General features: G+C 33.9%; 1 protein-coding gene across 9 annotated transcripts in view; it reads left to right on the plus strand.

The window, feature by feature from the left end:
• Positions 1-18,003, plus strand: part of LOC123524642 (prostaglandin E2 receptor EP4 subtype-like) — a 114,505-nt gene that overhangs the window by 80,773 nt on the left and 15,729 nt on the right. Inside the window, exon 1 of one of the 9 annotated variants that reach the window (XM_045302987.2) lies at positions 6,614-6,727. The exons of 7 other annotated variants lie outside the window; for them this stretch is intronic. The gene's annotated coding sequence lies outside the window, so the exon portion shown is untranslated. Of the gene's footprint in view, positions 1-6,613; positions 6,728-16,731; positions 16,871-18,003 lie in introns of those variants that run through there. One more of the 9 variants, XM_045302983.2, reaches the window with a different exon arrangement.

Consider the following 18,003-nt stretch of genomic DNA (forward strand, 5'->3'; position numbering starts at 1 on the left):
TAGAAAAGTTTCCTACACGTGCAATTCAGGATATTGCTTGGAGACAAAAGGACGCTCTTGTTCAGATTAAAGAAATGTGTCGAGGAATTGAAAAAAGAATTCGATTTATGGATTATCATCGTCTATATGTTTGCAGGTGGTGATATAACATCTGAAATGTAAATAAACAGAGTAACAATTTATCACAAAACCCGATAGTTTCCAATGATTGTTTTGCGATTATGGACGTAAGCTTTCATTAAGATATCTTCAGCTGAATTAAAAATTAAACGTTTATGGTTGTCTGAATGGGGTATTGACTCTGTAAACAGCCCTATCAAAGGTTCTGTATGACTGCCAAACCACTATAAACAAACACATTGATACCACTTCAAGTTGTGATAGAACTGTATCATGAAGTGGTCAGTGTAAATAGGGTAATGATTTAATATGTTATATACGCCAAATATTCTAAACTTTTATGCAAAAGGTCATCAAAACATTGCCTCTACTTTCGCGAATAACACCAAAGCATTTACTAGTACCTGAATGAAGCAAACACATTGAAACCTGGTGCACATACCACTTCAAGTTGTGATAGAACTGTATCATGAAGTGGTCAGTGTAAATAGGGTAATGATTTAATATGTTATATACGCCAAATATTCTAAACTTTTATGCAAAAGGTCATCGAAACATTGCTTCTACTTCCGCGAATAACACTAAAGCATATACGTGAATGAAGACTGATTGATACTTTCACGTTAAATTTAAGATTTTCTAGTTATATTGGTGTGTGTAAATTTTGGTACTTTCATCAACAATATAATTCTCATTCTCCAAAAAATTAATCGTCCAAATAATTATTCATATTCAGGTGTTTCTAGAAGAGTTACGATTCTATACATCTTATATCAAAACTTTGATAACAAACTTGTTATCGGAAAATAATTTATCTTGATTACAGGAGTGATAAGTTAAAATTCAGAGTGTTATCAATTGCGCAAATAGATGAATGCCCATACATCTCTATGATGTTATTATCATCCATTCATTATTCTTTTTATAAAAGTTAGGTCTAAACGCTGAAGGAATTTTAAGGCAAAGTTTAATCACTTCAAAAGAATATAAAAGTGGTTGCACTTAAACACACATGCTACCTGTATTTAAACTTTCAAAAAAAGAGAGACTTTTCAAGTTTTATGGCTTCAGCTTTAACACGTTTGAAAGCAGTTACGTGTAAGAAGTGGTGAAGCCTGCGGTGGCACCTTTTAAATTTATTTAATTTAGTGCGGGACACTGTTCATTAAGAAATAATCATGTTATCCCACGAGCTGATGATTCCGCTGTGTAATTATTAGTTTATAGTCGTATTTATTAAACTTATGCAAAATATTTGCTAACCAGCAGTGAAATTGATTGCTATTATTTCAGTAATACTGTTGAGACTAGCGTTTAAATGTGTTTTAAAACGGATTTGTTTTTTAATCCAGTTTGCGTCCACAGACAATGTGTATTAGAATGTGCCAGTATTATTTGAAGTTCAAGTGGATTAAAAAAATTAATGTAAATTAATTACATTTAAAAAAAAAATCTACAATGTGTTTCACTAGTGTGAACACACGTGTGGAATATTACGGCTTTAAAATATTTTAATGGCTGACATTTTGGCGGGAAAATGCCACATGTTTATCTTTAGTGTTTATAAACAATGGATGCAATGGCTGTGAAATCTACATCTTCTTTTTTGTTTATAACAAATCATTCCCTACAACAACCATGTTTCTAGTCGTGTTTACTTCCCATAATGCAACAATGCTTATAAATATTCATGACTCTTGCATGTATATATATACCTTAATTCAGTTTCAGCTAAATGCAAACTAGATTATATTTTAATGGCTTTTTATCTTGACAACCAATTAGAGCTGGCGCTAGAATAATACGGATTAGACCAACTCCTAGACTATGATACTAGTATACTTTTTTATTATTTTTTAATATTGTGGATGTAGCCAGTCTGTATCTTATGTCTAATATCATATGATAATATTACAATCAGTTCTCTGAGAAAATCTCTAAAATAGACAGGCATTTGTCACTATTTCGTAAAATAAAAGAAAAATTACAAAAGTTGAAATTTTGTGACAAAGTCTTTATTATCAGTCTAGTGGCTAGTCTAAATGCGGATGTACAATCTGAACACCGTATAAGAATAACATTTATATTGTAAAAATAAGATTTTTGTTTTTAAACAGTCTGGCTGATAAAACGTGATAGGTACAGAAACCTATAAATAAATTATATTATCAGTTAAATGTACTTTTGATTCCACAGAAAACATTCTGTTTGCATCCTACTGCTCTTAAGTACATAAATCAAGTATTTACTCTTTGACAGTGCAAGTGATACAGAATGTTTGGAATAAAATGGTATTGCATGTATCAAAAAAGTTGTCTATCTTATTACGTATTTTGGTAACTTACACATTAATGTCAGTTTTACTTTGAGAGCAAACATAAGAATGCACGAAAACAAGAAAATTTTATTACTCCAATTTAAGCATATTTTCATTGTTAGAAGTGGGGAATTATGCGACAGTAATGTAAATTATGTATTTAACCATTAGCTTGCTGGCGGCAAATAAAGTCAGTAAATTTTAAGTGAACACCCCTTGGAATAATAAATGGTATTGCCCAAATTGAATGATGGACCAATCCATTTTAGAAATTTAGCAGGTTAAGGGCTAATGCCGAACTCTGCAGGTAAGTAATATAAATTACATTTAATTTCCTTTGGTAACACCGCATTCTTTATTTTTGTAACTTTTAAAGTCATAATAGTGCTGCTGAAGTACATTTTACATTCAGTTCAATAAAAACAGATCTGTAGAGAGAAATATTTAGAAGTAAAGATAAGGTAAAATTGCAGACAGTAAGAAGTTTAGCTCAATGGCATACCGGTCTCAGGATCCAAGTGGAGTTTGGCAGCACTTGCTATAAAGGAGTCTTTAATCATGGCAGCATAACGGTATCACTGATAGACAGAAATCTAACATATCATTTGTGATTATAGCGGCCAATATATGTGAATAAATGTTCATGATCTCAGGAAACAGACATAAGAGAATTGCTGTAGTAAGATGGAATTGTCATTAATGTATTAATGATTTGAGTTATAAAAGCCAACAAAGTAATAAGGCAAGGATAGTAGGTCCGCATTAAGATTGGCACGAATTGTCAAAATTTGAATTCAGTCAAATTGACCTATAGTGACATATTATAAACTATCAGAATAAGTTATCAAATTAACTAAACTGCTAAATAGTGCTGCCAGGAGTTTTCAAAAATCTTTTGTGAACATTTCCCAGTATGCGTAAAGTTAGACTAGCCACTAGACTGATAATAAAGAATTTGACATAAAATTTCTACCTTTGAAATTTTTCTCTTATTTTATGTGACAGTGAAAAATGCAAGTCTATTTTAGAGATTTTCAGAGAGAACTGGCTGTAATATTGATATTGGACATAGGATATAGACTGGCTATATTCACAATTTTAAAAATTAAAATTAAAAATATAATATCATAGTCTAGGAGCTAGTCTAGCTTAAAGTATTTAGATCTAAACTAGTCATCGTATTACTTACGCTTTACATTAAACATTGCCTAGACAACATTATTATATATTATTCCGTTTGCTTGGGGTATAAGATGGTGAAACTTTGGTTTATTACTTGCACAAATTGCAAGAGAAAGGAAATTACGCAATATGCTTCAGCAACACCGAAATATATAAATATCACATCACTTACCTATTTCGTGAATTATTAAGAAAATAAGCATTAATTCGAGTAAAGAAACTTCTTTTTGTAGCCCTAACAACCATCTAAATATGCATTACGTCGTCGTTACAGCAAAATTCTTGCATTTTGCAGAATTGCGTGAATACTTTTTGTTTAATGAAAATGCTTCCGCATTTCAAATCAAAGACATGCCTTGATTATTAAATTACTTTTCTTTCTTTACCATAGGTTTGATCTTAACCTTTAGCCTGCTAAATTTCTATAACAGTCCATCATTCAATTTTGGCAGTACCATTTATTATTTGAAGGCTGTTCAATGGAAATTTACTCACTGAATAGCGAACAGTGCAGACCTGCTGATCTTGGTCTGCACTGGTCGCAAAGGCAGAATCACTTGCAAACAGCAGGCTGAAGGTTGATTGAGAAATGTTCAGATACGGGGGCAAAATGTATTTCATCATTGCAGTGTTAAGGAATAACTGATTGTTCTAGTTCTCTTGTGAACATATGTCAACAATTTATCTTTTCTTTTTTTCATTCTTTTTGAACTAATATACAGCTGCAACTTTTAAAGATTTTAATTAAAATCCTATTTTCGTGATGCCAGAATACACCGCAGAAGATGCATCTTTTTCTGTCTCGACAACGTAAGAAAGCATTTGTTAAATCTATAAATTGCTACAAAGTGCTAACTTGCCAATTGAATCATGAAGTCGAAACAAAGCTCTAATACTGGAATAAACTATTTAACCACGTTCAAATTTACATTAAAATGTTTAGTTTTAAACTCTGCTTTTTGTCATTTTCTATTTTCATCCTTTTTACCGGTAATGTTGTATGATTTTATAATGCTTCCGGTTCTAATAAAGGGAGAAAAAGAAAGGGGATGATAGGATGTGTTGACTATTGATTCCTTATTGATTATAAACAATGTATACAGTATTTCGCTAATAAGTTTCATTCTTATCAGCATCTTACTTTACGAAAAATGCGCTGGTAAAAATACGAAAAATGCCATCATGGTTCTTTTTTTTCGCATTCCAGTGTTGTGCAGCTGAAAATCAGTATTATTCTGAATAGAAAATGTATACTATGAAGATTCAACACAGAAATTGAATAATTTCTGTAAGTGTAAAAAAGGCCAGATCTACAAAAAAAGACTTGAGTGAAATATCTTAATATGTTTACGTTGCAGTTCTTTCAATTCTTCTTTCATGACAGATGTCAAAAAATATTATTATGTAAACTTTGACCTATCATAGCATGGTTTCTTCTTTGTTCGGTCAGAATGTGCTAAATAGCTTTAATGGCTTTTGATTATTTAAGTGGTTAGGTCAAATTAAGCTGTCTTGATGTAATTATCTGTAAGACTTTATGACAGATTAAATTGTTGTTAAGTAACATTTAATACTATGTTGTTATGTTACCCTATTTTCTTCTTAAAAATATGATTGGCTATTTTGTTGTTTTAGTTACAAAAAGATTTCAGTTTTATTGGTCAATGAAAAAATTGCTACTCTGAGATTTGGTAAATATGTTGTTGTTGTGTTGGGTTTAATGCCGATTTTCAACAGTTTTTCAGTTATGTAACGGCGGGCAGTTAACCTAACCAGTGTTCCTGGATTCTGTACCAGTACAAACCTGTTCTCCGCAAGTAACTGCCAACTTCCTCACATGAATCAGAGGTGGAGGACAAATGATTTCAGACACAATGTCTTTTATCAAATCGTCACGGAGAACATACGGCCCGCCCCAGGATCGAACTCACGACTCTGCGATCCGTAGATCGGCGCTCTCCCTATAGAACTAAGTGGGCGGGTTTTGGTAAATATAGACAGTTAGGAGGCAGAATAGATACTTTGGATTTCCAAATAGAAACATTGTGGCTTTCAACTAGAACACTAGAATATTTTAATACTTAAATCTTTTATCTAATTGTTATATTCTATCATCATTGCGTTTTTTTTTTGTTTGTTTTTTTTTTAATCAAAAATACAAAAAAATGCATTCAGGCACATAGCTTTTATAAATTATGTGTATCTTGAACAATGATATCTCTAAATTGCTGGATTTTACAACAACAACAACAAACACTTTTATTTCCAGTCAGGTTACAACATGGTAACAACATGACAGAACAAAGCAAAAAGATTCAACAATATGTGGGTTTAAATGCATAGAAAACTATTTTTCCAGGGGACAGTTAAACATACGAAATGTATTAACTATTCAGCTAGCAGACAGCTTTATAATTTATACTTACAAAATTTTCATATAAAATTACAGCCGTTCATAAGTAATTTGTAACATAAGGTAATTCACAAAATAATATAATTATTAGATCTATGCCTATTACAAATATTCGATATACAACTGTAGTCACAAGGAACACAATAAAAAAATATCAGCTTGTTGGATATATACTCTGTACTTATAGTAAAGACACTTTTAAGAGAATTTACATAAATTTCTATGGGTTAGGGGAGTTGATCATTGCGCACGTGGGAATCAAATATTTCAGTCACGGTATTTTCACAACAAACAGGAATGCTAATAATAGAATTGGGTGTGGGTGCTACGAGGCGTTGATTGGTTAAATTCTAACATTCTTATAGTAATGAATATGCAAATTCATTCAGAAACATAGATGAATGGAAAATCATAACTAGTATATCTATAAATAAATAGTAGTATCTAAAACAAGAGTAGTGGCGCACGATTTTCACAACTTTTTTGTTTGTTTGGTACATGAGTCGCAAGAAAGGTTTATATGTCGGCTGTTTTATAGTCGCGGGTCATTATGAATAGACAGTGATTAATTGATATTTTCGCAGGTGTCAGCTTGTTTTGACTTGAAATAATTTTTATTCATTAGATAGATATATTCGTGTAAATAGTGTTTTCAGTTGGAATTACGTCAAAGCGACAGAATGACAGCAGAAAAGGTATGCTTTGCTGTTGTTACATGTTAATTTTTAAACACATTCATTATCTCTCGAGCGAAAAGAGCAGTATTTATAAGTGATTTACCGGAGCTAGAAGACATCAGATCTGAAAATTTTTTAACATTGGGTCGAGTATAGTAGTATTTAGGGATAAATTTCTTTCGAAGGTCTAAAAAGAAGGGGCATTTGAGGATGTAGTGAAATTCATCACCTAAGTCGTTAAGTTGGCAGTGCCGGCACTTCCGGTCTGCATAAGGAACAAATAACTGCCTCCACCTTCCCATTTCTATTGGCAGCCTATGATTTCCTGTTCTTATATGGAATAATTTTAGACGTAAATGTTTTGGCAACGTAATCAAGTATTTCTCCAATTTAATATCGGACTTAAACAGACGATAGTTGATTCCCTTAGAAGAATTAGATAGCTGACTGCTCCAATTTTGAAGAAATTGATCCAATAATTTCAGTTTGATTACTTTCCCAAAATTTTTCAAGTCCATGTTCTTTTGGTTTTCCCAAATGTATGTATAACCCGTTTCATTTAAGATATTTTTTATAAAATGCATCCATTTGAAGTTAGTCGTTGAATGAAGCATATTTTCATAACATATTCTTGCAATTTTATTCTCGCCACCCATAATCAGTTTGCACCAATAGTTAATCATTCTTGTTTTAATTACTATTCCTAACGGATAACGACCTAATTCTCCATAGAGAGTGTGGGGCTATAGTAATCTAGACATGATAGAAAATATCCATTGTACTTTTTTACGTAAAATAGGAAAATGTAGGAGCAGTACCCCTAGGTATATGCTGTATGCAGAATTTGGGCGATACCCAATTGAAATTATCATTAAAGCTAGAATGATAAAGTTTTGGAATAAAATAATCTTATCCAAGCATTCTAAAATTGTTTATATTTGTTATCAGAACATGATACAGTCTGTACACGCTTTTAAATGGTCATCTTGTATTAAGAGCATTCTAGACAATACTGGCTATTCCTGTTACTGGCTTAATCAGGCGACATTAAATTGTAAAGGTATCGATATTTTGGTTAAAAGGGTTCTAACAGACCAATTTAACCAGCAGTGGTCAACTTCCCTAACTGGATCATCAAAAGGTACAGGCTATAGCCTATTTAAAGATAACCTTCTGATGGAAAGCTATTTGTTGTCGTTGCCTTGCTCGCTCCGACTAAGTCTCCTGCATTTCAGAACAGGAAACCATCGACTTCCGGTTTAAACCGGGCGCTGGCGACAATCTTACGTTGCACATGAGGAGAGAAAGTGCCCACGGTGCCCACTTAACGATATTGGGGATGAAATGCATTACCTCTTAATTTGTCCTTTCTTTACAGCTCTTAGGAATAAATATATTCCTCATAGATTTTCCCATAGACCAAATATCCTGAAATACAAAGAACTGATGACGTGCAAAAATGAAACAATTATTCATAATTTATGCTTATTTGTTAAACATGTATTGCGAGAATTTAAGTAATTTCCTATCTGTATACATACCTTTCTTAAACAGTGTTTACTGTGTACCAAATGATTTAATAAGATTTAACAAACCAGTGTAAGTCCATGCATTACGAATTCTTGTTCGTTTGTATTTCAGTCAAGAAAGAAAATAAAGTACCTTCGTGTAAGTCCACGCATTCCGAAATCTTAATCCATTTTGATATCAGCATAAGGAAAATGTACTTTCGGACTTATTTTGTTATTACAATTTAAGATAAACTCTCGACAGTAGCCTCCATTCATAAACTGTACACGTGGATTCCGTGATCTTCGCGCGCCCTGCGAACTCGTCCAATCAAAACAGAGTATATGCAAACCTAGCTACTTCTATATTACACAACAAAAATAACGTGCCATATAATTTGAAAGCAATGTTTGTTTTTTGTTGTTTTATTTTTCAACTTCTATTTTTGCTTTTGTTTTTTATTTCTACTTGTTATTTAAATCTGACATTATGTTATTGATATTTTTCATCGTATAGTATCATTTTTTTTTCTATTTAAAGTGTCTTCTTGATTTGATCACTTCCCCTTCAGAAATTACCACTCCCGTATGAACTTTATCAGTTATGTGTATTTATTTGTTCACATGTATTTACACCATGTAAACTGTGACTCTGAATAAAAGTATTGACTTGACTTGACTTGACTACAATGGTGTGCTTTTCTTGCTCTTAGTAATCTTTCTTAAAAAATTGTTATGAATTATTTCTATCAAATCAATGTTTTCGAATCCCCATGCTTCAGAGTTATACGTAAGAATCGGGACAATAGTTTGATCAAAAAGTTTCATTTGTAAATCAAACGGTAGATCAAGATTAAAAATTCTTGAATAGAGAATATGCATAGCTTTGATTGCTTGCTTTGCCAAATGTTTTCTAGCACCTAAGAAACTTCAAGACGCTGAAAACAATGTTCCTAGGTATTTATACTCTTTCACTATTTCTATAGGTTCGTTATTAATTTTAAAGCAAAAGTTACTCTGTTTAGTGGAGCCGAAAATAATAATTTTAGTTTTGTTCATATTTATTTTTAATTTCCACCTCACGCAGTAGTCATAAAAATCGTCTAATAGTTTTTGGAACGAGACAGGATCGTCACTAACAATAATAGTATCATCAGCATATAACAAAACAAAAAGTTTCAGGTGAAGGTCAGTCTGAAGGTGAGGTTGCTCTAGTTTAATTCCTGCATTATTCAGCTCTAAATGGGTCTCAAGGTCGTTTAGGTAGATGGAAAAGAGTGCTGGAGATAAATTTTCTCCTTGACGAACGCCGCAGTTGCTTTTGAAATATGGGGAAATGACACCGTTTACGGACACACAAGATTTTATATCTACATACATGTTATAAATAATATTATACAATTTTCCCTGAACACCATTTTTGAAAAGCTTACTCCATAGACACGCCCTCCATATTTTATCAAAAGCTAGTGAAAAATCAATATAAGAGCAGAAAACCTTCCTTTTCTGTGAACGAAGCTTATCTATTAAAAATTTAAGGGTAAAAACATGGTCTACTGTTGAATAGTTTGCTCTAAATCCCGCTTGGTTTTCGCTTAGGATATTATTTTCATTTAAAAATCGTATCAGTCTTTCATTTAAAATAGCAGTAAAAACTTTACCCAGACAGCTAAGAATAGTTAAAATTTTCAGGATTAAGGGGCGATCCTTTCTGTTTATAAATAGGTTTGATTGTACCAAACAACCAAGTGTCGGGCAAAATTCCTGAATCAAATATCTTATTAAAAAAAGAACAGTAAATTGGGAGCATCAAGTGTTTAGTACTTTTAAGGTATTCGTTACATATGTTATCCTGAGGAGATGCAGCTTTTGAATTATTACATTTACTTATGACTTTGTCTATCTCTTGTGCTGTAATTGCACAATTTAAGGATTCACTATTATTTTCAATATCTGGATCCGTATCAAATACTTGATCTACATCGTGACTTTCGTCATAAATAACCTTTCGGAAATGTTCATGAAATTCTTGGATATCGGGCATTTTATTACCTGAGGTTTTGTTTAAGGAGTTTAGTAACCGCCAAAAGTCCTTTGGTCGATTTGAGTGCATGTCCCTCAGTTTACGCTCATTTCTAGTTTTATGCTTACGGATGAATGAATTCATAATACGCTTATTATGTTTACTAGCCCTATTTAACCCTTAGCCTGCTGCAGGCGAATTTAACAGCCTTTGCAAACAGCTTGGAACCAGATCAGACGCCGATTAAATCGGCGTCTGATCTGGTTCCAAGCTCTTTGCTACTCTGACAATATTTCTTCCAATTTTGGAGCAAATTGAATGAACAATTTTACAATTTTACAATTTTAGCAGACGACATTTCCAGCAGACGACAATTTATCTAGCATGCTAAAGGTTAATAAATCTTTATTTAGGTCAGATTTGTGACGATTATAATTTTTTCGTGCTTGGTTATATCGGCGTCTTGCTTTATTGCACACAGGTCCGTACCAGGGTTTATTTGGTTTACTCGAATAATACTTTGAGGAATAAACATTTTTTGTTGTGAATGTATTACGGGCGGATTCTTGAAACAAGCCGGCTATGTCCGAGGCAATGTCATTGAGTTCATGTTTTGTAACATTTTTCGAGATACAGCTTAGTGCATTTTCTATGCTAGAGTAAGTAAGTAAAGTAAATATTTTATTATAGTGACATGTGCAATAACAAATTATATATGCATATACACAAAGACAAATAAATGAAAGCACCCGGCCCAGTGGGCCTATATGTCACCTATATAGATATATACAGAGATGAGAGCGTACATTTATACAAATTGATAACATTTACATTTGATGTAATGACATGGTTAAACATTTATGACATAGTTATATTTTATGATATATCGGATTACTATTATCAATAATCCATTTAAAGTCACAGACTGTTACCGATGTATTATGACAGATTACAGCCCCTTAAGATTAGGGATTACCGTGGATTATACAAATACCATTCAAATTATAACAGTATATTATATTAGAGCATTTTAAGAATACATAATGTTTCTTCGATGCAAATAGCATCTCATTACACACTTAGCAGTTTTTCTAGGGTATGAATTCATTAACACATTAAGTTTTTCACTCTTGGTGATATTGGTAAGTTCTGGTTGAATTAAAATATCATTTAACACGTTATTTCTTATATCATTGTAAGACGCACAGTCTAATAGAAAGTGGGTTTCATCCTCTGTACAGTCCATATCACAAAATCTACATATTCTCTCCTCTGGGGGTTCTCCGACATACCTGCCAGTCTCTATCCGTAGCGGTAATATCCCGACACGAAACTGGCACAATAGAGATCTCTCGCGTTTTTGAAGATTTAAGAGTACGTATTCCTCACATTTGAATTCTTTTTTAAACGTTATGTAAGTTCTTAGCTTCCGCACTGTTTGGATATCTCTGGTCCACTTACGAGAATAATAATTCAAAATTAAGTCATTTGCTTGGTTCAAGTTAATATGTGTCTTATTATTAAAATGTTGTGTTAACTGTAAATCAGTCATTATCGACTTTACATCACTGCACCAGTTATTTGCACAAATATTGTAATCGTGAAGAAAAACTTGTTTTGTCAGTCTACGGTCGTCTAAGGAGATAAGCCTATTCCAGAACCTTAATATGGAATGCCAACGCCGGAATACGCTTGGCATCCAACCCGTGTCACCGTGTATAGCGCTAAGTTCGGGGCAAATCTATGCACTCCCAGAAAGTATCTTAAGGATTACATGGTGTAATAGCCATATTTCGTATCTTGTAACTGGATGGTAATATCTAAATGAAATTTGGTCACTTTAAAGACAGTCAAAATTAAAAACGTTTCACCGAGAGATTTTTCGAATTTTATCATTTTTAGGGGAGATAATCGGTATTGAAGTTAACATTGATGCCTATGGGAAATATCTGATTTCTTTGATTATGGGAATCTGAGCTTGAGTTTCGAGAAAATTTTGCGGTAGAAAGCTGCATTATATGATTCTGATACAAATATAAAAAAGAAATCGAAAATTCACCGTAGGGAAAACGAGAAAATTATTTTTTTCTAGTTTTCAGGGGAGATAATTCATGAAAAACCAAAATTATCAGGGGAGGTAATCTAAAGGAATTTTTTGAGAACTTCTGTCACTATATAACTTGTCAATATGCACCTTATTTCTTTCGTTTGACATTTTCAAAGCTTACATTATCAAGTTGTATGTACGCTTTTGGTGAAATTGAGGCCTATTACGGGTAGTCATCCTTAAAGCACGATTTTGTACGTTATCAATACACTGGTATTGTTTGTATCCCCATGTTGACGCACTATAATCCAATATCGGTGTTACACATGAGTTGTAGAGTTTTTCGAAAGCGCGAAACCCAAAATCTTTTAGATGGTGTATCTTACTTATAATACTTCCCAGAGCTCGCCCGGCGCCCTTTGATAGTGCTTCACAATTATACGAGAAATCATTTTTCTCGCTAAAAATCACTCCCAAGTATTTATACTGATCTACAGTCTCTAAATCGATATCGCCGACTTTAAATGTAAAATCGCTACGTTCGGCCCTGCCTTTTCTGAAGTGAACGCACTTTGACTTGTTCGCATTGATCAAGACTCTCCACCGTTTGCACCAACTGTGAAGAACATCCAGCATAGCTTGTAGTTTGGCTTCTGAGTCTGCAATTAACACTATGTCATCGGCGTACATCAACATTGACACCATGACATTGCCCGTTTTAATTCCAAGTTCAAGGTCATTAATTTCCATTACAAGGTCATTGGCGAATATTGAGAAAAGTGTCGGTGAAAGATTACAGCCCTGTTTTACACCGGCTGTGCAGTGGAACCAGTCTGTAAGTTTGTTGTTAATCCGTATGCACGAAGTGGAACTAGCATAAATGCTCTTTATAGACTGGTAAACTTTTCCATCAATGTTGTTCAGAAGCAGTTTGTAAAGAAGCATGTCACGGTCGATAAAATCAAAACACTTTTTCAGGTCAATGAATGACGTAAATACAGATTTATTGTTTTTGATTATGCTGTTCAGTGTAAATATATGTTCTTCACATGATCTGTTGGCCCTAAAACCGTTCTGCTCGTCTGCAAGTGTATCGTTTTGTTCTAGGTAACTTGTAACTCGCTTATTTATGAACGAAGTATAAAGTTTATGCTAGATATTTTGCAAGTATAAATATTTTCAACGAACTGGCTACTTAAAGAGTCCTGCCATTTTGGGGGTTTAGTAATATTCTGTAGCGTTTCGTGTTGGTTTTCATTACTTGGAGTTATTTTACTATCCTTCGAAATTTCGATTGTCAATGTTAACAAAGAATGACCGTCCGAAAATAGTGCGTCGACTTCTAGCACTTCAAAATCTAAAAACTGAATATTCAAAACAATTTGCTGTTGCTATTGCGTAATCGATAACCGACGTATTTCGGAAAGTATAATTTCCAACGGATTTATCACTGCCGACTCTTCCGTTTACAATAAACAAGTTATTACATTTGCATGTATCTAAAAATTTAAGCCCCATAGTATTTGTTTTAACATCTTTAGAAGTTCTTAAAACAGGGAAACCTCTCATTTCCAATAATTCTGATGAATTAAACTTATTTAAAAAGTCCTCGTCAAAGTATCTGGCCAAAAAATCATCCATAATTACATAGTCTGGTAAATCAGATGTGTGTGCATTTACATCGCCAAATAACATACAGTATTTATACTCGCTGCATTTAGTTGTTATTTCGTTTTCAAAATTAAAATACTCTTCTTCATTGAAGAACCTTGATTGCGTGGGCGGTATATATATTACCCCTAGCAAAATATCACTATCAAAATTACTTTGAAAAGAATGTTTCAAATTGAACCAAAGTACATATTCACAATCATTTTCAATAATTTCATTATAATCAGCATAGGTTTTTCGGACGAACAATCCAATACCACCAGACTTTCTTAAATACTTTTCAGATCTAGGTTTCGAAAAAAAAGCAAAACCGGGAACATCAATTTTGTCATACTCGTCCAATTTGCTTTCTTCAATACAAAATATATCATAGCAACTAATTAAATCGATAAATTCAAGGTAGTTACATCTATTTTTCAAGCCACAAACATTAAGGCTTCCTATCTTCAGTATATTCATCGGAGCGCTTTTATTTATTGTAGTGTCTCCGTGTGTATTGTTTGTTTGCGAAAATTTGGTACTAACGTTTTCATTATTTAATTTCTGGATTTTAGGTCGATTAGATGAGTATGATAAATTGTGGATGTTTATACTTGTATGCGAAGAACCCGGTAAATTTGTTTCACATTCATGGACCGTACTCGTATTACTGGCATGATAACATTTAGTTTTATGTGATGGTCCAGGTAAATCAATACATTTACTACAGAAAAAAGTTACATTTTGCGTATTAAAATTTTCACTTACATCTTGAGAGTTACCAACATTTTGCGTATTAAAATTTTCACTTACATCTTGAGAGTTACCAGTCGCACTGTTCGTTACACACAGAGAGCTAACATGATCAATGCAGCTACTTTTAACACAGTTAACAGAGTTCACAAACACTGTCCCCGATCCGTCCTAGGCGGAGTCGCCGGTAATATCAGGAATAGAATCATGAGCACTGTTTGACCGAGGTTTTCCGGCAATTGATTCACTGACAACATCAGAATACAGTTTATCCTGCGGGCTCAGAGATGTTGTGTCGTTAGGTTTATAAGTAAGTGATGGATCCGTAGCAGTAGCTTGGTTTCGGACAGGTTCAGCTCGTAAAGGGAGAGAACTGCTACATTTTGATGGTAATGGACCTTTACCGCGAGGAGATCGCGGACGGATCTCAGCTTCTTGAGTTTTTGGCGTCTCTGTGATGTCCTTATCCGAAGAAGGTTCAATAAAAATTCCACCAGAGACTGGTTCCTCTGAAATTGTGGTAATAGCACCCGTATCCATTTGTTTGGGGCTCGGAGGATTTTCATTTACACAATGCTCGTTGCTCGTTTTCGCACTGAATGCAGTTTTAATGAGGTCATTATTTTTCTTAATTGTATTTGTCACCCTGTTTGGTACATGTGAGTGTCTTGTTCCTTGGAGTACCTGGAACCAGTCCGGAAACATATTTTTAACTATTTGTTTATTCACCATGAGAGCGGCGGGATAAACTATTTGAACGTTTCTGCTGCCATATTTGTCACGAGCTTCTTTATAGTCTTGCCATAGCGCTTTCCTGGCATCGCCGATTTCTTTCGGGAAGTCCCTAGAGAATCCCACGCCCGTTCCTTTAAGTTTGTAAGCTTTGCTCATGATAGAATCAACCTCGACACTTTGACTAAATGTCACTAGAATGTTGCGGACTGGGGGCTTTGTGTTTTGTCTAAGGTGGGGTGCACGTGGCTTAATTACGCGACCAAGCCTAAAGGCGCGTAGAATTACAAAAGTAGATGCGTCTAATTCAAGATAACTGTTTATTAAGTCAATAGCGATAGCAACGCAATTTTCATTTCTAGACTCCTCTACCCCCGAAATAACTAAATTCACCTGTCGGCTACGCGCCTCAATGTCTATCTGCTTGTATTCAAGTAGTTTGATTCTCTCATCCGAGACCTCGTGCTTTGCACAATTCAAATACACTGTGGATTCAACGTTATCGACTCGATATTTGATTAATCCAAACACTGACATATTTTCAATAATAACGTTTAATTTTTCATCGACAGGTAGTTGTTTTATAGTTTCGAAGTACATGGCTGGTTGAAACGGTTGGAATGACAGTCCAGTCTGGGAATGTTGTTGCTCAACTGATGCCCCACCTGTTGAATGACGTGCACGTTTTTTGTTTCGAACGGGGGGGGGGGCGTGAGAGGTGTTGCACATTTCATTACATTGTACCCGTCATGAACAGACTCGATCAAATTCTTCTTGTTTGGGATCTTTTTACAGATTTTATTGATCCCTTCATAACCAGTGTCCCTGGATTCTGGACCAGTACACACCTGTTCTCCACAAGTAAATACCAACTTCCCTATATGTATGAATCAGAGGTGGAGGATGAATGATTTAAAAAGACACCGTGTCTGAAATCATTTGTCCTCCACCTCTGATTCACACATGTGGGAAAGTTGGTATTTACTTGCTGAGAACAGGTTTGTACTGGTACAGAATCCATGAACACTTGTTAGGTTAACTTCCCGCCGTTACATAACTGAAATTCTGTTGAAAAACGGCGTTAATCCCAAAAACACAAACTTTATAAACAAGCTTTTATCCATATTTTTAAATATTAATTACAAAAATTGTAATGTTTCGCAGTTTCGCAGTTTCCTATGAATAACTGTTTGAAAACGAAATTTTACAATGGATCAGTACATACCTGTATCTCTATGTTATAGGGGTATCTATCGTATAAAACAGATCTTGACCTATAGATCTTGCATTTGTTTAAACACGTGTAGTACTTCACTTGAGAAAAACCTGTGTATATTTTGTGAAATCATGAGATACTACTTCTCCCAATCTTAGTGATTTATTATTTCCGTTTTAAAGATGTGGTTCACTCTTAAACTTAAAGTATGGATATATATTTTGGAATTTGGGTAAGCCATAGTCCTGCTTTTTATTTCCTGCATGAAAATGTACATTATTTTCAGTGGTTACCTTTACGTGTTACGTGAGTTTTGAAGCATGTTTGATGATAACCTAAGTAACGGTTAATAGTTAAAATTATTATTACAACTGACATGACTGACAGGGTAAATACTGACAGTTATATGCATATATAGGAAGTAACCATTTTGTTTGCATATCCCACTCGAAGTTATGTTTAAATTACGAATACGAATTTTATTGAGCATAAAACATAATACAATGTTTAAATTAAAGCATTAACAAATAAGAAAAATCAACAACAACACGTGTAGCGTTTGTTCATAGATAATTATTAACTTCCAACGTTTCGGCGTTAAGCCTTCCTTTTTTTTTTTTTTTTTTTTTTTTTTAAATTAAAGCATGAAATACATGAAATTTTCGGATGGATTGTCTTATCAATGGTCTTCTTAAACCCATGCTGGAACGCAAAGAAATTTGCTATCATTCCTTCATATCATAAGTGACATTGAATGGAAGGGAAAATGAGCCGTGCCATGACAAAACCAACATAGTGGGTGTGCGACCAGCATGGATCCAGACCAGCCTGCGCATCCGCGCAGTCTGGTCAGGATCCATGCTGTTCGCTAATAGTTTCTTCAATTCCAATAGGCTTTAAAAGCGAACAGCATGGAGCCTGACCAGACTGCGCGGATGCGCAGGCTGGTCTGGATCCATGCTGGTCGCATACCCACTATGTTGGTTTTCTCATGGCACGGCTCAAATTGTATTAAGGTCATTAACGTTTCGTTCTTTATAACTTATAATTTACATTTAAACAAAAATGGTTCCGTTTAATATGAAAATGTTATAGCAATTTATCTTAGTTATCATATCCAAGAACATGCTAAACAGTTCCTAAAATCTACATATCGCAGTAGATAATATGAATATTGTGTGGATATAGGCTGCATTGAATATCGTTCTCTGGTATTGTTGTTTTGTTTCATTGTTTTATTGTTTTAATAAAAACAAAACACGGGAAAAGTGCTATAGTTTTAGAATCTCTTGGCTTGTAGGAGATAAACATAACTGAAGATACTACATACAAAGAAATAGTATCTGCAGCCCTCAAAACATACGG

The sequence above is a fragment of the Mercenaria mercenaria genome, chromosome 3, assembly GCF_021730395.1.
Source record: "Mercenaria mercenaria strain notata chromosome 3, MADL_Memer_1, whole genome shotgun sequence".
Classification (NCBI taxonomy): Eukaryota; Metazoa; Mollusca; class Bivalvia; order Venerida; family Veneridae; genus Mercenaria; species Mercenaria mercenaria.